Source organism: Lonchura striata, chromosome 26 (genome assembly GCF_046129695.1).
Source record: "Lonchura striata isolate bLonStr1 chromosome 26, bLonStr1.mat, whole genome shotgun sequence".
Classification (NCBI taxonomy): Eukaryota; Metazoa; Chordata; class Aves; order Passeriformes; family Estrildidae; genus Lonchura; species Lonchura striata.
The window spans coordinates 2,923,938-2,944,466 of NC_134628.1; the positions used below are offsets into that span (position 1 = coordinate 2,923,938).

The 20,529-nt window shown below is 52.8% G+C and overlaps 1 long non-coding RNA gene across 1 annotated transcript; it reads right to left on the reverse strand.

The window, feature by feature from the left end:
- Window positions 1-13,011: 13,011 nt before the first annotated feature.
- On the reverse strand, window positions 13,012-15,567 carry LOC144247530 (uncharacterized). Its single transcript, XR_013341188.1, has 2 exons — window positions 14,830-15,567; window positions 13,012-13,871 (listed from the first exon to the last, which is right to left on the reverse strand). It is a non-coding gene; the product is annotated as an uncharacterized LOC144247530 (long non-coding RNA).
- Between the last annotated feature and the right edge of the window lie 4,962 nt (window positions 15,568-20,529).

The following is a 20,529-nucleotide window of genomic DNA, read 5'->3' on the forward strand; positions in this document are numbered from 1 at the left end:
GAAGGATGGTCCCCACACCGAAGTTGTCCCCACCTCAAACTTGTGCTGCCCTGATAGACCCAAGGGAGCCCTACAAACTGACATCAGGAACCTGACTGCTGAGTTTTCTTTCCCAGGGAAAATGGAAAAAGGATGTGCCCAGGGGCCCCTGGCCCTGACTGCAAAAAATCCTTATATCAAAGGATGGACCCCACACCGAAGCTGTCCCCACGTCAAACTTGTGCTGCCCTGATAGACCCAAGGGAGCCCTACAAACTGACATCAGGAACCTGGACTGCTGAGTTTTCTTTCCCAGGGAAAATGGAAAAAGGATGTGCCCAGGGGCCCCTGGCCCTGGGCCCCTGGCCCTGACTGCAAAAAATCCTTATATCGAAGGATGGACCCCACACCGAAGTTGTCCCCACCTCAAACTTGTGCTACCTTGATAGACCCAAGGGAGCCCTACAAACTGACATCAGGAACCTGGACTGCTGAGTTTTCTTTCTCAGGGAAAATGGAAAAAGGATGTGCCCAGGGGCCCCTGGCCCTGACTGCAAAAAATCCTTATATCGAAGGATGGACCCCACACCGAAGTTGTCCCCACCTCAAACTTGTGCTGCCCTGATAGACCCAAGGGAGCCCTACAAACTGACATCAGGAACCTGGACTGCTGAGTTTTCTTTCCCAGGGAAAATGGAAAAAGGATGTGCTCAGGGGACCCTGGCCGTGGGCAGGGACCTCACTACAAAAAATCCTTATATCGAAGGATGGACCTCACACCAAAGATGTCCCCACCTCTAACGTGTGCTACCCTGATAGACCCAAGGGAGCCCTACAAACTGACATCAGGAACCTGGACTGCTGAGTTTTCTTTCCCAGGGAAAATGGAAAAAGGATGTGCCCATGGTCCCCTGGACCTTGGCCCTGACTGCAAAGAATCCTTATATCGAAGGATGGACCCCACACCGAAGTTGTCCCCACCTCAAACTTGTGCTGCCCTGATAGACCCAAGGGAGCCCTACAAACTGACATCAGGAACCTGGACTGCTGAGTTTTCTTTCCCAGGGAAAATGGAAAAAGGATGTGCCCAGGGGCCACTTGCCCTGGGCCCCTGGCCCTGACTGCAAAAAACCCTTATATCGAAGGATGGACCCCACACCGAAGTTGTCCCCACCTCAAACTTGTGCTACCTTGATAGACCCAAGGGAGCCCTACAAACTGACATCAGGAACCTGGACTGCTGAGTTTTCTTTCCCAGGGAAAATGGAAAAAGGATGTGCCCAGGGGCCCCTGGCCCTGACTGCAAAAAATCCTTATATCAAAGGATGGACCCCACACCGAAGCGGTCCCCACCTCAAACTTCTGCTGCCCTGATAGACCCAAGGGAGCCCTACAAACTGACATCAGGAACCTGGACTGCTGAGTTTTCTTTCCCAGGGAAAATGGAAAAAGGATGTGCCCAGGGGCCCCTGGCCCTGGGTCCCTGGCCGTGACTGCAAAAAATCCTTATATCGAAGGATGGACCCCACACCGAAGTTGTCCCCACCTCAAACTTCTGCTGCCCTGATCGACCGAAGGGAGGCCTACAAACTGACATCAGGAACCTGGACTGCTGAGTTTTCTTTCCCAGGGAAAATGGAAAAAGGATGTGCTCAGGGGACCCTGGCCGTGGGCAGGGACCTCACTACAAAAAATCCTTATATCGAAGGATGGATCCCACACCAAAGATGTCCCCACCTCTAACGTGTGCTGCCCTGATAGACCCAAGGGAGCCCTACAAACTGACATCAGGAACCTGGACTGCTGAGTTTTCTTTCCCAGGGAAAATGGAAAAAGGATGTGCCCAGGGGCCCCTGGCCCTGGGCTGTGACCTCACTACAAAAAATCCTTAGATCGAAGGATGGACCCCACACCAAAGTTGTTGCAACCTCAAACTTGGGCTACCCTGATAGACCCAAGGGAGCCCTACAAACTGACATCAGGAACCTGGACTGCTGAGTTTTCTTTCCCAGGGAAAATGGAAAAAGTATGTGCCCAGGGGCCCCTGGCCCTGGGCAGGGACCTCACTACAAGAAATCCTTATATCGAAGGATGGACCCCACACCGAAGTTGTCCCCACCTCAAACTTGTGCTGCCCTGATAGACCCAAGGGAGCCCTACAAACTGACATCAGGTACCTGGACGGCTGAGTTTTCTTTTTCAGGGAAAATGGCCAAAGGATGTGCCCAAGGTCCCCTGGCCCTGCTCAGGGCCCTGACTGCAAAGAATCCTTATAACGCAGGATGGACCCCACACCGAAGCAGTCCCCACCTCAAACTTGTGCTGCCCTGATAGACCCAAGGGAGCCCTACAAACTGACATCAGCAACCTGGACTGCTGAGTTTTCTTTCCCAGGGAAAATGGATAAAGGATGTGCCCAGGGGCCCCTGGCCCTGACTGCAAAAAATCCTTATATCGAAGGATGGACCCCACACCGAAGTTGTCCCCACCTCAAACTTGTGCTACCCTGATAGACCCAAGGGAGCCCTACAAACTGACATCAGGAACCTGGACTGCTGAGTTTTCTTTTCCAGGGAAAATGGAAAAAGGATGTGCCCATGGTCCCCTGGACCTTGGCCCTGACTGCAAAGAATCCTTATATCGAAGGATGGTCCCCACACCGAAGTTGTCCCCACCTCAAACTTGTGCTGCCCTGATAGACCCAAGGGAGCCCTACAAACTGACATCAGGAACCTGACTGCTGAGTTTTCTTTCCCAGGGAAAATGGAAAAAGGATGTGCCCATGGTCCCCTGGACCTTGGCCCTGACTGCAAAAAATCCTTATATCAAAGGATGGACCCCACACCGAAGCTGTCCCCACGTCAAACTTGTGCTGCCCTGATAGACCCAAGGGAGCCCTACAAACTGACATCAGCAACCTGGACTGCTGAGTTTTCTTTCCCAGGGAAAATGGAAAAAGGATGTGCCCAGGGGCCCCTGGCCCTGGGCCCCTGGCCCTGACTGCAAAAAATCCTTATATCGAAGGATGGACCCCACACCGAAGTTGTCCCCACCTCAAACTTGTGCTACCTTGATAGACCCAAGGGAGCCCTACAAACTGACATCAGGAACCTGGACTGCTGAGTTTTCTTTCCCAGGGAAAATGGAAAAAGGATGTGCCCAGGGGCCCCTGGCCCTGACTGCAAAAAATCCTTATATCGAAGGATGGACCCCACACCGAAGTTGTCCCCACCTCAAACTTGTGCTGCCCTGATAGACCCAAGGGAGCCCTACAAACTGACATCAGGAACCTGGACTGCTGAGTTTTCTTTCCCAGGGAAAATGGAAAAAGGATGTGCCCAGGGGACCCGGGCCGTGGGCAGGGACCTCACTACAAAAAATCCTTATATCGAAGGATGGACCCCACACCAAAGATGTCCCCACCTCAACTTGTGCTACCTTGATAGACCCAAGGGAGCCCTACAAACTGACATCAGGAACCTGGACTGCTGAGTTTTCTTTCCCAGGGAAAATGGAAAAAGGATGTGCCCAGGGGCCCCTGGCCCTGACTGCAAAAAATCCTTATATCGAAGGATGGACCCCACACCGAAGTTGTCCCCACCTCAAACTTGTGCTACCCTGATAGACCCAAGGGAGCCCTACAAACTGACATCAGGAACCTGGACTGCTGAGTTTTCTTTCCCAGGGAAAATGGAAAAAGGATGTGCCCATGGTCCCCTGGACCTTGGCCCTGACTGCAAAGAATCCTTATATCGAAGGATGGTCCCCACACCGAAGTTGTCCCCACCTCAAACTTGTGCTGCCCTGATAGACCCAAGGGAGCCCTACAAACTGACATCAGGAACCTGACTGCTGAGTTTTCTTTCCCAGGGAAAATGGAAAAAGGATGTGCCCAGGGGCCCCTGGCCCTGACTGCAAAAAATCCTTATATCAAAGGATGGACCCCACACCGAAGCTGTCCCCACGTCAAACTTGTGCTGCCCTGATAGACCCAAGGGAGCCCTACAAACTGACATCAGGAACCTGGACTGCTGAGTTTTCTTTCCCAGGGAAAATGGAAAATGGATGTGCCCAGGGGCCCCTGGCCCTGGGCCCCTGGCCCTGACTGCAAAAAATCCTTATATCGAAGGATGGACCCCACACCGAAGTTGTCCCCACCTCAAACTTGTGCTACCTTGATAGACCCAAGGGAGCCCTACAAACTGACATCAGGAACCTGGACTGCTGAGTTTTCTTTCCCAGGGAAAATGGAAAAAGGATGTGCCCAGGGGCCCCTGGCCCTGACTGCAAAAAATCCTTATATCGAAGGATGGACCCCACACCGAAGTTGTCCCCACCTCAAACTTGTGCTGCCCTGATAGACCCAAGGGAGCCCTACAAACTGACATCAGGAACCTGGACTGCTGAGTTTTCTTTCCCAGGGAAAATGGAAAAAGGATGTGCTCAGGGGACCCTGGCCGTGGGCAGGGACCTCACTACAAAAAATCCTTATATCGAAGGATGGACCTCACACCAAAGATGTCCCCACCTCTAACGTGTGCTACCCTGATAGACCCAAGGGAGCCCTACAAACTGACATCAGGAACCTGGACTGCTGAGTTTTCTTTCCCAGGGAAAATGGAAAAAGGATGTGCCCATGGTCCCCTGGACCTTGGCCCTGACTGCAAAGAATCCTTATATCGAAGGATGGACCCCACACCGAAGTTGTCCCCACCTCAAACTTGTGCTGCCCTGATAGACCCAAGGGAGCCCTACAAACTGACATCAGGAACCTGGACTGCTGAGTTTTCTTTCCCAGGGAAAATGGAAAAAGGATGTGCCCAGGGGCCACTTGCCCTGGGCCCCTGGCCCTGACTGCAAAAAACCCTTATATCGAAGGATGGACCCCACAGCGAAGTTGTCCCCACCTCAAACTTGTGCTACCTTGATAGACCCAAGGGAGCCCTACAAACTGACATCAGGAACCTGGACTGCTGAGTTTTCTTTCCCAGGGAAAATGGAAAAAGGATGTGCCCAGGGGCCCCTGGCCCTGACTGCAAAAAATCCTTATATCAAAGGATGGACCCCACACCGAAGCGGTCCTCACCTCAAACTTCTGCTGCCCTGATAGACCCAAGGGAGCCCTACAAACTGACATCAGGAACCTGGACTGCTGAGTTTTCTTTCCCAGGGAAAATGGAAAAAGGATGTGCCCAGGGGCCCCTGGCCCTGGGTCCCTGGCCGTGACTGCAAAAAATCCTTATATCGAAGGATGGACCCCACACCGAAGTTGTCCCCACCTCAAACTTCTGCTGCCCTGATCGACCCAAGGGAGGCCTACAAACTGACATCAGGAACCTGGACTGCTGAGTTTTCTTTCCCAGGGAAAATGGAAAAAGGATGTGCTCAGGGGACCCTGGCCGTGGGCAGGGACCTCACTACAAAAAATCCTTATATCGAAGGATGGATCCCACACCAAAGATGTCCCCACCTCTAACGTGTGCTGCCCTGATAGACCCAAGGGAGCCCTACAAACTGACATCAGGAACCTGGACTGCTGAGTTTTCTTTCCCAGGGAAAATGGAAAAAGGATGTGCCCAGGGGCCCCTGGCCCTGGGCTGTGACCTCACTACAAAAAATCCTTATATCGAAGGATGGACCCCACACCAAAGTTGTTGCAACCTCAAACTTGGGCTACCCTGATAGACCCAAGGGAGCCCTACAAACTGACATCAGGAACCTGGACTGCTGAGTTTTCTTTCCCAGGGAAAATGGAAAAAGTATGTGCCCAGGGGCCCCTGGCCCTGGGCAGGGACCTCACTACAAGAAATCCTTATATCGAAGGATGGACCCCACACCGAAGTTGTCCCCACCTCAAACTTGTGCTGCCCTGATAGACCCAAGGGAGCCCTACAAACTGACATCAGGTACCTGGACGGCTGAGTTTTCTTTTTCAGGGAAAATGGCCAAAGGATGTGCCCAAGGTCCCCTGGCCCTGCTCAGGGCCCTGACTGCAAAGAATCCTTATAACGAAGGATGGACCCCACACCGAAGCAGTCCCCACCTCAAACTTGTGCTGCCCTGATAGACCCAAGGGAGCCCTACAAACTGACATCAGCAACCTGGACTGCTGAGTTTTCTTTCCCAGGGAAAATGGATAAAGGATGTGCCCAGGGGCCCCTGGCCCTGACTGCAAAAAATCCTTATATCGAAGGATGGACCCCACACCGAAGTTGTCCCCACCTCAAACTTGTGCTACCCTGATAGACCCAAGGGAGCCCTACAAACTGACATCAGGAACCTGGACTGCTGAGTTTTCTTTCCCAGGGAAAATGGAAAAAGGATGTGCCCATGGTCCCCTGGACCTTGGCCCTGACTGCAAAGAATCCTTATATCGAAGGATGGTCCCCACACCGAAGTTGTCCCCACCTCAAACTTGTGCTGCCCTGATAGACCCAAGGGAGCCCTACAAACTGACATCAGGAACCTGACTGCTGAGTTTTCTTTCCCAGGGAAAATGGAAAAAGGATGTGCCCATGGTCCCCTGGACCTTGGCCCTGACTGCAAAAAATCCTTATATCAAAGGATGGACCCCACACCGAAGCTGTCCCCACGTCAAACTTGTGCTGCCCTGATAGACCCAAGGGAGCCCTACAAACTGACATCAGCAACCTGGACTGCTGAGTTTTCTTTCCCAGGGAAAATGGAAAAAGGATGTGCCCAGGGGCCCCTGGCCCTGGGCCCCTGGCCCTGACTGCAAAAAATCCTTATATCGAAGGATGGACCCCACACCGAAGTTGTCCCCACCTCAAACTTGTGCTACCTTGATAGACCCAAGGGAGCCCTACAAACTGACATCAGGAACCTGGACTGCTGAGTTTTCTTTCCCAGGGAAAATGGAAAAAGGATGTGCCCAGGGGCCCCTGGCCCTGACTGCAAAAAATCCTTATATCGAAGGATGGACCCCACACCGAAGTTGTCCCCACCTCAAACTTGTGCTGCCCTGATAGACCCAAGGGAGCCCTACAAACTGACATCAGGAACCTGGACTGCTGAGTTTTCTTTCCCAGGGAAAATGGAAAAAGGATGTGCCCAGGGGACCCGGGCCGTGGGCAGGGACCTCACTACAAAAAATCCTTATATCGAAGGATGGACCCCACACCAAAGATGTCCCCACCTCAACTTGTGCTACCTTGATAGACCCAAGGGAGCCCTACAAACTGACATCAGGAACCTGGACTGCTGAGTTTTCTTTCCCAGGGAAAATGGAAAAAGAATGTGCCCAGGGGCCCCTAGTCCTTGGCCCCTGGCCCTGACTGCAAAAAATCCTTATATCGAAGGATGGACCCCACACCGAAGTTGTCCCCATCTCAAACTTGTGCTGCCCTGATAGACCCCAGGGAGCTCTACAAACTGACATCAGGAACCTGGACTGCTGAGTTTTCTTTCCCAGGGAAAATGGAAAAAGGATGTGCCCAGGGGCCCCTGGCCCTGACTGCAAAAAATCCTTATATTGAAGGATGGACCCCACACCGAAGTTGTCCCCACCTCAAACTTGTGCTGCCCTGATACACGCAAGGGAGCCCTACAAACTGACATCAGGAACCTGGACTGCTGAGTTTTGTTTCCCAGGGAAAATGGAAAAAGGATGTGCCCAGGGGCCCCTGGCCCTGGGTCCCTGGCCCTGACTGCAAAAAATCCTTATATCGAAGGATGGACCCCACACCGAAGTTGTCCCCACCTCAAACTTCTGCTGCCCTGATCGACCGAAGGGAGCCCTACAAACTGACATCAGGAACCTGGACTGCTGAGTTTTCTTTCCCAGGGAAAATGGAAAAAGTATGTGCCCAGGGGCCCCTGGCCCTGGGCAGGGACCTCACTACAAGAAATCCTTATATCGAAGGATGGACCCCACACCGAAGTTGTCCCCACCTCAAACTTGTGCTGCCCTGATAGACCCAAGGGAGGCCTACAAACTGACATCAGGTACCTGGACGGCTGAGTTTTCTTTCCCAGGGAAAATGGCCAAAGGATGTGCCCAGGGTCCCCTGGCCCTGCTCAGGAACCTGACTGCAAAGAATCCTTATAACGAAGGATGGACCCCACACCGAAGCAGTCCCCACCTCAAACTTGTGCTGCCCTGATAGACCCAAGGGAGCCCTACAAACTGACATCAGCAACCTGGACTGCTGAGTTTTCTTTCCCAGGGAAAATGGAAAAAGGATGTGCTCAGGGGCCCCTGGCCCTGACTGCAAAAAATCCTTATATCGAAGGATGGACCCCACACCGAAGCGGTCCCCACCTCAAACTTGTGCTGCCCTGATAGACCCAAGGGAGCCCTACAAACTGACATCAGGAACCTGGACTGCTGAGTTTTCTTTCCCAGGGAAAATGGAAAAAGGATGTGCCCAGGGGCCCCTGGCCCTGGGCCCCTGGCCCTGACTGCAAAAAACCCTTATATCGAAGGATGGACCCCACACCGAAGTTGTCCCCACCTCAACTTGTGCTACCTTGATAGACCCAAGGGAGCCCTACAAACTGACATCAGGAACCTGGACTGCTGAGTTTTCTTTCCCAGGGAAAATGGAAAAAGGATGTGCCCAGGGGCCCCTAGCCCTTGGCCCCTGGCCCTGACTGCAAAAAATCCTTATATCGAAGGATGGACCCCACACCGAAGTTGTCCCCACCTCAAACTTGTGCTACCCTGATAGACCCAAGGGGGCCCTACAAACTGACATCAGGAACCTGGACTGCTGAGTTTTCTTTCCCAGGGAAAATGGAAAAAGGATGTGCCCAGGGGCCCCTGGCCCTGGGCCTGGCCCTGACTGCAAAAAATCCTTATATCGAAGGATGGACCCCACACCGAAGTTGTCCCCATCTCAAACTTGTGCTGCCCTGATAGACCCCAGGGAGCTCTACAAACTGACATCAGGAACCTGGACTGCTGAGTTTTGTTTCCCAGGGAAAATGGAAAAAGGATGTGCCCAGGGGCCCCTGGCCCTGACTGCAAAAAATCCTTATATCGAAGGATGGACCCCACACCGAAGTTGTCCCCACCTCAAACTTGTGCTGCCCTGATAGACCCAAGGGAGCCCTACAAACTGACATCAGGAACCTGGACTGCTGAGTTTTCTTTCCCAGGGAAAATGGAAAAAGTATGTGCCCAGGGGCCCCTGGCCCTGGGCAGGAACCTCACTACAAGAAATCCTTATATCAAAGGATGGACCCCACACCGAAGTTGTCCCCACCTCAAACTTGTGCTGCCCTGATACACCCAAGGGAGCGCTACTTCCTGACATCAGGAACCTGGACTGCTGAGTTTTCTTTCCCAGGGAAAATGGAAAAAGGATGTGCCCAGGGGCCCCTGGCCCTGACTGCAAAAAATCCTTATATCAAAGGATGGACCCCAGACCGAAGCTGTCCCCACCTCAAACTTGTGCTGCCCTGATAGACCCAAGGGAGCCCTACAAACTGACATCAGGAACCTGGACTGCTGAGTTTTCTTTCCCAGGGAAAATGGAAAAAGGATGTGCCCAGGGTCCCCTGGCCCTGACTGCAAAAAATCCTTATATCGAAGGATGGACCCCACACCGAAGTTGTCCCCACCTCAAACTTGTGCTGCCCTGATCGACCGAAGGGAGCCCTACAAACTGACATCAGGAACCTGGACTGCTGAGTTTTCTTTCCCAGGGAAAATGGAAAAAGGATGTGCCCTGGGGCCCCTGGCCCTGGGCAGGGCCCTGACTGCAAAGAATCCTTATATCGAAGGATGGACCCCACACCAAAGATGTCCCCACCTCAAACTTGTGCTGCCCTGATAGACCCAAGGGAGCCCTACAAACTGACATCAGGAACCTGGACTGCTGAGTTTTCTTTACCAGGGAAAAGGGAAAAAGGATGTGCCCAGGGGCCCCTGGCCCTGACTGCAAAAAATCCTTATATCGAAGGATGGACCCCACACCGAAGCTGTCCCCACCTCAAACTTGTGCTGCCCTGATAGACCCAAGGGAGCCCTACAAACTGACATCAGGAACCTGGACTGCTGAGTTTTCTTTCCCAGGGAAAATGGAAAAAGGATGTGCCCAGGGGCCCCTGGCCCTGACTGCAAAAAATCCTTATATCGAAGGATGGACCCCACACCGAAGCTGTCCCCACCTCAAACTTGTGCTGCCCTGATAGACCCAAGGGAGCCCTACAAACTGACATCAGGAACCTGGACTGCTGAGTTTTCTTTCCCAGGGAAAATGGAAAAAGGATGTGCCCAGGGGCCCCTGGCCCTGGGTCCCTGGCCCTGACTGCAAAAAATCCTTATATCGAAGGATGGACCCCACACCGAAGTTGTCCCCACCTCAAACTTCTGCTGCCCTGATCGACCGAAGGGAGCCCTACAAACTGACATCAGGAACCTGGACTGCTGAGTTTTCTTTCCCAGGGAAAATGGAAAAAGTATGTGCCCAGGGGCCCCTGGCCCTGGGCAGGGACCTCACTACAAGAAATCCTTATATCGAAGGATGGACCCCACACCGAAGTTGTCCCCACCTCAAACTTGTGCTGCCCTGATAGACCCAAGGGAGCCCTACAAACTGACATCAGGTACCTGGACGGCTGAGTTTTCTTTCCCAGGGAAAATGGCCAAAGGATGTGCCCAGGGTCCCCTGGCCCTGCTCAGGGCCCTGACTGCAAAGAATCCTTATAACGAAGGATGGACCCCACACCGAAGCAGTCCCCACCTCAAACTTGTGCTGCCCTGATAGACCCAAGGGAGCCCTACAAACTGACATCAGCAACCTGGACTGCTGAGTTTTCTTTCCCAGGGAAAATGGAAAAAGGATGTGCCCAGGGGCCCCTGGCCCTGACTGCAAAAAATCCTTAGATCGAAGGATGGACCCCACACCGAAGCGGTCCCCACCTCAAACTTGTGCTGCCCTGATAGACCCAAGGGAGCCCTACAAACTGACATCAGGAACCTGGACTGCTGAGTTTTCTTTCCCAGGGAAAATGGAAAAAGGATGTGCCCAGGGGCCCCTGGCCCTGGGCCCCTGGCCCTGACTGCAAAAAACCCTTATATCGAAGGATGGACCCCACACCGAAGTTGTCCCCACCTCAACTTGTGCTACCTTGATAGACCCAAGGGGGCCCTACAAACTGACATCAGGAACCTGGACTGCTGAGTTTTCTTTCCCAGGGAAAATGGAAAAAGGATGTGCCCAGGGGCCCCTGGCCCTGGGCCTGGCCCTGACTGCAAAAAATCCTTATATCGAAGGATGGACCCCACACCGAAGTTGTCCCCATCTCAAACTTGTGCTGCCCTGATAGACCCCAGGGAGCTCTACAAACTGACATCAGGAACCTGGACTGGTGAGTTTTGTTTCCCAGGGAAAATGGAAAAAGGATGTGCCCAGGGGCCCCTGGCCCTGACTGCAAAAAATCCTTATATCGAAGGATGGACCCCACACCGAAGTTGTCCCCACCTCAAACTTGTGCTGCCCTGATAGACCCAAGGGAGCCCTACAAACTGACATCAGGAACCTGGACTGCTGAGTTTTCTTTCCCAGGGAAAATGGAAAAAGTATGTGCCCAGGGGCCCCTGGCCCTGGGCAGGAACCTCACTACAAGAAATCCTTATATCGAAGGATGGACCCCACACCGAAGTTGTCCCCACCTCAAACTTGTGCTGCCCTGATACACCCAAGGGAGCCCTACAAACTGACATCAGGAACCTGGACTGCTGAGTTTTCTTTCCCAGGGAAAATGGAAAAAGGATGTGCCCAGGGGCCCCTGGCCCTGACTACAAAAAATCCTTATATCGAAGGATGGACCCCACATTGAAGGTGTCCCCACCTCAAACTTGTGCTACCCTGATAGACCCAAGGGAGCCCTACAAACTGACATCAGGAACCTGGACTGCTGAGTTTTCTTTCCCAGGGAAAATGGCCAAAGGATGTGCCCAGGGGCCCCTGGCCCTGGGCAGGAACCTCACTACAAGAAATCCTTATATCGAAGGATGGACCCCACACCGAAGTTGTCCCCACCTCAAACTTGTGCTGCCCTGATAGACCCAAGGGAGCCCTACAAACTGACATCAGGAACCTGGACTGCTGAGTTTTCTTTCCCAGGGGAAATGGAAAAAGGATGTGCCCAGGGGCCCCCCACACTGGGCTGGGACTGACAGCAAAAAGTCCTTATATCAAATGATGGTCCCCACACCTAAGTTGTCCTCACCTCAACCTTGTGCTGCCTTGATAGTCCCAAGGGAGCCCTACAAACTGACATCAGGAACCTGGACTGCTGAGTTTTCTTTCCCAGGGAAAGTGGCAAAGGATGTGTCCAGGTGATCCCCCGGACCAAGTCCAAAGCACTCACCGTCCTTCCATGAGACAGCCCCGGGAGCTCCCCATAAACTCCTCTTCTCCAGCAGCTCCATGCGAAAACAGGCCGGGGCAAAGCCTCGGCCTTAAGTAACCTCCCCCCCCCCCCCCCCCCCCCCCCCCCCCCCCCCCCCCGAGGGACCCCGCCCCTCGTCATCATCCTGACAGCTCACACCTGTGCCTGCTCTGAGCCCTCATCATGCTAACAGCTCACACCTGGCACTGTATCCACTCTCCAACAGCGTCTCTCCCTCTCCAGCACACAGCCGACTTCTCACAGACACAGATCCAACAAAAATCTGCTACAGGTGTCGGCTTTTCTTAATCCACCTGGTTACACGATTAAAACACATACATGCATTGATGGTCTTTGAGAGAAAGCTTTCCCCTGGAGAAAACAGTCCTTTTGCCGGCACACTTTGATACACCTTCGGAAAAAGCAGAATCTGCACCAACTCCTAAGACCCCTGCCGAGGAACCCAGCCCTGCCTGGGAAACCCAAAGCAGCAGACCTCAAAAAAGGAGGGGAAAAGTCAAGCTTGGAGTGGAAAAAGAGTACAGAAGTACAGCAGCCTTTAAAAATGCCTGCACGGAGCAATAGTGGGAACCAGACACATTTATTCTTTCCTTGCTTTCTGTGATGACATAAATAGGAAGTAAGAACACGTTAAACGAAAGGCAGAGCTAGGATTTTACAGGTCTTTATTTTGGCAGGCTGCATGACAAACACCTCTTCAGGGACTGCGACGCCTTTTGGGGAATGGCAGAGAACGGAGGCAAAAGGTGCCGGGGAGCCCTTTCTGTTCCCTTCAGCCCCTGCAGCTGCTCCGCTGGTTTCAGGGCACTCGCTTGGTTCGTTCCTGAAGAAAAAGGCTAGGGCATGATTTTCAGAACTACTGCCCGTCCCCAGTCAGAGTTTCCTACATTCCTGGGTACAAATGAGTGGATGGAGAGAGTGGATGGATGCTGTCCAGCAGTGTCCCCAGGGGCATCTGGAGTGTTCACACTGCTGAGCTGAGAAAAACTCACCAAACCCAGCCCAGGGGCCTGTGATCCTCCACCCACCCGGGGGAACTCCGGGCACTGTAAACAGAGGCCACAGCGCACACCAGGCTCTGCTGTGCCCGGTGAGGAGTCTCTGTATGAGCCCTGAGCCCTGGCATCGCCTCCCAAACACCACAGAGACCTCTTGTGTCATCAGAGAAAAGCCCTGGAGCAAACGTGTGTCCCCAGCACGATCAACAAGAGATGCAGAATTACCTCCTCAATAAAAACGCTGTTTCTGATGGAAATGTTACCTCTGTCGACTGCGAGGATTTTATAGGAATACTGGCTCAAGAATTCAGTGACTTCAGGGATTCCATACCACAGGTGCCTGGGACTGCTTGGGCATCCAGAGTCTATAGTATTGGTTAAACTGGTAGAGCTGAGGATACTTAGCAGCTTTGTCACAGAGCTGGAACGTCACGCAGGGAGCAAGGGGTTCTCTCGGAGAGTGCAGGAGGCCAGTGAAAACAGCACCAAGGTCCTCCACGATGTCTGCTCCTAGAAAAGCCAAATAAATTAAACTATTGACATGAGCATGGACACTGGGGCAACCTTCCTTACTTTGGGCCTTGCCAGCAGCCCACAGAGCCTCACGCAGAAAAGAACTGATCGAGATCAAAAAGTGTTCCTAGTGACCTAGACACATGCTCCTGGCCGCTGAGGTACCTGAAAAACCCTCCAGACATCATCAGCTCTTGCTTAAGCAAATAATCCACCTTCACTGTGTTGTGCCAAAAACACGCCCAGCCCTTAACAGGGAGAGACCCTGCCAGGCACCGCCTCAGAGAAGAACCGAGCTGTACTGGGGGGACACACCCAGCCAACGTGTACGAGTTAAACAGAATTTTCTGTCTGAACTGGGACTTTCAGCACCCCCCAGATGCTACTCGACTGCCACAGACACACAGAGGGCTTCGTGAGGTGCTCTGGGGTTGGCCAGTCCTGCTCCAAGCCCTGCTGATGCCCCTGTGGTTTTAAGGATGTCCTCAAGGAGGTGGTAGAACCTCACAGTGTTTGCCCCTGGAGCTCAATTTCTGAAGTTTTCCTTGGGAAACGCACCCACTTCCTACTTAACAAGGCAGTCCCCTCTCCCTGCTCTCGGGAAGAGCTGCCCACAGGCACGGGAACCACCTTCCTCTCCTGATCGCCACGCTCTGCCCTTAAAACGCTGTGTTACTGAGGCCAGCTACTTCCAGACCAAGACTGTCCATGCAGGGACAGTGTCCCTTCTCTTCAGGGTCAGGGAAAAAGGGCAGAAGCACCTACAGAGCTTCAATGCCCCTCTTGAGCATAAAGCACCATGAATCTGCACCTCCTGCTGCTTGCAGGGAAGATAATAAAATGCCTCAAGGTAAAAAATGATAAATGGTAAAAAATTATTACAAGAGGGTAGAAATGATGCCGCTTTCACTCCACTGCTAGAAATGACACATAAAACATAAAAAAACCCCTGTACCTGTTCCATTTTCAGACTGAAACAACAGCATATTCCTGGCTGCTCATGCAGCAGGGACAACAGCACTGAAGGGAAATGTTTGGATAATCACGTCTTCATTTAAAGAGAACCCAATTCCTTCATCTAAGCCATCACTGCCCTCCATCAGAACAGCCAGCACATCCATGACATCTAATAAGTGAAGGAAAAAATGTAAGCAGAGGATCCAGACTAACTGGGAAAACAACAGAGGTAGAATGCAACATTCCAGGAACACAAGGTAGCTTTTTAGTCACAAAAATTTAAAAAAAAAAACCACCCAAAAAAACTAAAAAAAAAACCGCAAAAAACCCCAAAAAACCCCAAAGGCACATTTGCCAGGCAATACAAAGTTAGGGGCAGCACAAAAATCACAGCTGTACTTCACTCTGCCTTTCAAAGCTGCTGTCCAGCACAGGTTGCCCACAGAAGCTGTGGCTGCCCCCGGATCCCTGGAAGTGTCCAAGGCCAGGCTGGACAGGGCTTGGAGCACCCTGGCATGGTGGAAGGTGTCCCTGCCCATGGCAGGGGTGGAACGGGACGAGCTTTAAATAAAGGTGCCTTCCCATCCAAACCCTTCTGGGATTCCACGATTCTGTGAGCAGCCCCAGGCAGAAGGGCTAAATTTCCATTGTGGTTCGGAAATGCTGCTGCAAGAGCACAAACAGATTTCAAATACTGTTCAAGTGGCACAACCACATCAAAAATTACGTCTGGGGGTAAAGTGGCAACTCTGCAATTCCAGCCTCTGATACCATGGACACATGGAGGGCTGAATCCGGGGGGAGTTTGGGGTCCGAGTCGGGGTCGTCTTCATGAGCCACCAGCCTGGGGACCTAAAAATCGGGGGGAACCCCGAATTGGGGGGGGGACCCAAAATTGGGGGGGTCCTGGGGGGCTCTGGAAGGTCTTTGCAGCATCCCAGGAGGAATTTTGGGGTGTCAGGGGGTTTTTGGGGAGTCATGAAGGGAATTTAGGGGGTCCCAGAGAGTTTTTGGGGGGTCCCAGAAGGAATTTTGGGGACCTTGATGGGAATTTTGGGGGTCCCAGGGGGTGTTTTGAGGTCCTGGAGAGGTTTTTGGGGGGGTCTCAGGGAGTTTTTGGGGACCCAGGAAAAATTTCAGGGGTCCTAAAGAGAAATTTGGAGGTCCCAGAAGGTGTTTTGGGGTGACGAGTAGAATTTTGGGGGTCCAGGGGGTGTTCTGGGGTCCCGAAGGGAATTTTGGGGGTCCCATGGGGGGTTTGGGGGTCCTGAAGGGAATTTTGGGGTCTCAGGGAGTTTTGGGGGGGTCCCAGGAGGAATTTTGGGGATCCTGATGGGAATTTTGGGGGTCCCGGGGGGGTTTTGAGGTCCTGGAGAGGTTTTTGGGGGGTTCTCAGAGAGTTTTTGGGGTCCCAGGAGGAATTTCAGGGGTCCTAAAGGGAAATTTGGAAGTCCCAGGGGGGTTTTGGGGTCCTGAAGGGAATTTTGGGCCTCCTGGGGGGGTTTTGGAGTCCTGGGGAACATTTTGAGGGTCCCAAGGGGTTTTTTGGGAGAAATTTTGGGGGTCCCGAGTAGAATTTTGGGGGTCCTGGGAGAGGTTTTGGGTTTTGGAAGGGAATTTTAGGGTCTCAGGGGTTTTTGGGGGATCCCAGAAGGAATTTTGGGGACCTTGATGAGAATTTTGGGGGTCCCAGGGGGGGGTTTGGGGTCCCAAAGGGAATTTTGGGCGTCCCAGGGGGGGTTTTGGAGTCCTGGGGAGAATTTTGGAGATCTCAGGAGGTTTTTGGGAGGAATTTTGGGGTCCCAAAGAGAATTTTGGGGGTCCTGGGGAGGGTTTGGGTCCTGAAGGGAATTTTGGGGGTCTCAGGGGGTTTTGGGGGGTCCCAGGAGGAATTTCGGGGACCCTGATAGGAATTTTGGGGGTCCAAGTGTGTGTTTTGTGGTCCCAAAGGGAATTTTGGCCATCCCAGGGGGAGTTTTGGAGTCCTGGGGAGAATTTTGAGGGTCTTAGGGGGTTTTTGGGTGGAATTTTGGGGGTCCCGAGTGGAATTTTGTGGGTCCTGGGGAGGGTTTGGGGTTCTGAAGGGAATTTTGGGGGTCTCTGGGAGTTTTTGGGGGGTTCCAGTAGAAATTTTGGGGTCCTGAAGGGAAATTTGGGGTCTCAAGTAATCTTGGGGGGTCCCAGGAGGGATTTCGGGGACCCTGATGGGAATTTTGGAGGTCCTAGGGGGGTTTTTGGGGTCCCAAATGGAATTCTGGGCGTTCCAGGAGGGGTTTTGGAGTCCCGAAGGCAATTTTGATGGTCTCAGGGGGTTTTTGGGAGGAATTTTGGGAGTCCCGACTAGAATTTTGAGGGTCCTGGGGGGGGTTTGGGGTCCCGAAGGGAATTTTGGGGGTCTCTGGGAGTTTGTGGGAGGTCCCAGGAGGAATTTGGGGTCTGTGAGAACCCCAGCCTTGCTCTGGGGTCTCATATGGTGGTGAAATTCCTCCTCCAACCCGTGTTTCCAAAGAAAAACTCCGCAGGCTTTAGCTGTTCGGTCTCAAGGCAGTTTATTGCTAGTTATCTAACAGATTATGTTCTTGGACTGCAGCTGTTTGATCAGCGGCCTGGATAGAGGCACACACACACCCTGACATCCTCTCGATCTGCTGTCTTCTTCGTCTCTCCCCCCACCCAGGGCTGCTGCTATCTTTTATAAGATATATTACGTATAACATGTTTACAATTATTCCCCAGTACCTACTACCTACGTTGCCAAGTGTTTTTCTACTCTAAACCAATCTGTGAGTGCCAACATCACCAAGAACATGGAGGTAAGGAAAAAGAAGGAGGAAGAACAGGATCAGCCCACTTTCCTCCATCTTAGAACTCCTGACCCCCATGTACAAAGTGAAAACCCCCCTGGACAGGTGCTAAAACCCCCCTGTACAATACTAAAAAAATTTCCCCTCTACTTTGTAATTACTTTTACTATACTATCTAACCCTTTGTGAGTGCTTGTTCCACCTCCAAAGTTGGTAACTCATTCCATGGCTCAAACTCAAAATCACAGCTGTTTGCAGCTGCCTGCCAGGGTCCCAAATGCTTCTGACCAAGGCCTGGAACCTCTAAAAATGTCTGAGAGACATTATGAGTTCCCACAAGGGTCCTGAAGGGAAATTTGGGGGTCCCAGGGGGGGGTTTGTGGTCCCAAAGGGAATTTTGGGAGTCCCAGGGGGGGTTTTGGTGTCCTGAAGAGAATTTTGGGAGTCCCAGGAGGTGGGTTTGGGGTCCTGAAGGGAATTTTGGAGTCTCACGAAGTTTTTGGGGGTCCCAGAAAGAATTTTGGGGACCCTGATGAGAATTTTGGGGCTCCCGGGCGGGGGGTTTTGGGGTCCCAAAGGGAATTTTGGGGGTCTCAGTGGGGTTTTGGGTCTCCCAGGAGGAATTTCAAGGACCCTGATGGAAATTTTGGGGGTCCCGGGGGGGGTTTTGGGGTCCCAAAGGGAATTTTGGAAGTCCCAGGGGGTGTTTTGGTGTCCTGAAGGGAATTTTGGGTGTCCCAGGGGGGGTATTGGAGTCCTGGGGAGAATTTTGGGGGTCCTGGGGAGGGTTTTTGGGAGGAATTTTGGGGGTCCCGGGTAGAATTTTGGGGGTCCAGGAAGAGGTTTTGGGGTTCTGAAGGGAATTTTGGGGTCTCACGAAGTTTTTGGGGGGTCCCAGAAAGAATTTTGGGGACCCTGATGGGAATTTGGCGGGTCCCAGTGGAAGTTTTGGGGTCCCAAAGGGAATTTTGGGAGTCCCAGGGGGGGTTTTGGAGTCCTGGGGAGAATTTTGAGGGTCTCAGGGGGTTTTGGGAGGAATTTTGTGGGTCCCGACTAGAATTTTAAGGGTCCTGGGGGAGGTTTTGGTGTCCTGAAGGGAATTTTGGAGTCTCACGAAGTTTTTGGGGTGTCCCAGGAGGAATTTCGGGGACCCTGATAGGAATTTTTAGGGGTCTCAGGGGGTTTTGGGGGGTTCCATGAGGACTGTTGGGGTCCTGAAGGGAATTTTGGGGTGTCAAGGAGTTTTGGGGGGGTGCCAGGAGGAATTTTGGGGTCCTGAAGGGAATTTTGGGAGTCCCAAGGGGGGTTTTGGAGTCCTGGGGAGAATTTTGAGGGTCTCAGGGGTTTTTTGGGAGGAATTTTGGGGGTCCCGAGTAGAATTTTGTGGGTCCTGGGGAGGGTTTGGGGTTCTGAAGGGAATTTTGAGGCTCCCAGTGGGGGTTTTGGGGTCCCAAAGGGAATTCTGGGCGTCCCAGGGGGGGTTTTGGGGGAGGAATTTTGGGGTCCCGAGTAGAATTTTGTGGGTCCTGGGGGAAGTTTTGAGGTCCCGAAGGGAATTTTGGGAGTCATAGGGGGAGTTTTGGAGTCCTGGGGAGAATTTTGAGGGTCTCAGGGTTTTTTTGGGAGGAATTTTGGGGGTCCCGGGTAGAATTTTGGGGATCTCACGGCGGTGGGTTGGGGTCCTGAAGGGAATTTTAGGGGTCTCAGGGGGTTTTTGCGGGTCCCAGGTGGAATTTCGGGGTCCCTGATAGGTTTTTTTGGGTCCCAGGGGGGGTTTTGGAGTCCTGGGGAGAATTTTGAGGGTCTCAGGGGGTTTTTGGGAGGAATTTTGGGGGTCCCGAGTAGAATTTTCGGGGTCCTGGGGGTGGGGGGGTTTGGGGTCCTGAAGTGAATTTTGGGGTCTCACGAAGTTTTTGGGGGGTCCCAGAAAGAATTTTGGGGACCCTGATGGGAATTTTGGGGCTCCCGGTGGAAGGTTTTGGGGTCCCGAAGGGAATTTTGGGGGTCTCAGTGGGGTTTTGGGTCTCCCAGGAGGAATTTCAGGGACCCTGATGGGAATTTTGGGTGTCCCAGGGGGGCTTGTGGTGTCCTGGGGAGAATTTTAGGGGTCTCAGGGGTTTTTTGGGAGGAATTTTGGGGGTCCCGGGTAGAATTTTGTGTGTCCTGGGGAGGGTTTGGGGTCCTGAAGGGAATTTTGTGGGACCCTGATGGGGGGTTTTGGAGTCCTGGGGAGAATTTTGGGGGTCCTGGGGGGGGGGGGTTTATGGTCCTGAAGGGAATTTTGGAGTCTCTGGGAGTTTTTGGGGGGTCCCAGGAGATATTTCGGGGACCCTGATGGGAATTCTGGGGATCCCAGGGGTGTTTTGGGGTCCCGAAGGGAATTTTGGGAGTCCCGGGGGGGGGGGATTGTAGTCCTGGGGAGAATTTTGATGGTCTCAGGGTTTTTTTGGGAGGAATTTCTGGGGTCCCGAGTAGAATTTTGGGGGTTCTGGGGGTGGGTTTGGGGACCTGAAGGGAACTTCGGGGGTCTCAAGGAGTTTTGGGGGTCCCAGGAGATATTTCGGGGACCCTGATGGGAATTTTTAGGTTCCCCGAGGGGGGTTTTTGGTGTCCCAAAGGGAATTTTAGGTGTTCCAGGGGGGGTTTTGGAGTCCTGGGGAGAATTTTGAGGGATTTTTTGGGAGGAATTTTGGGGGTCCCGGGTAGAATTTTTTGGGTCCCAGGGGGGGTTTGGGGTTCTGAAGAGAATTTTGGGGGTCTCACCAAGTTTTTGGGGGGTCCCAAGAGGAATTTTGGGGTCCTGAAGGGAATTTTGGGGGTCCAAGTGTGTGTTTTGTGGTCCCAAAGGGAATTTTGGGCATCCCAGGGGGTTTTTGGGAGGAATTTTGGGAGTC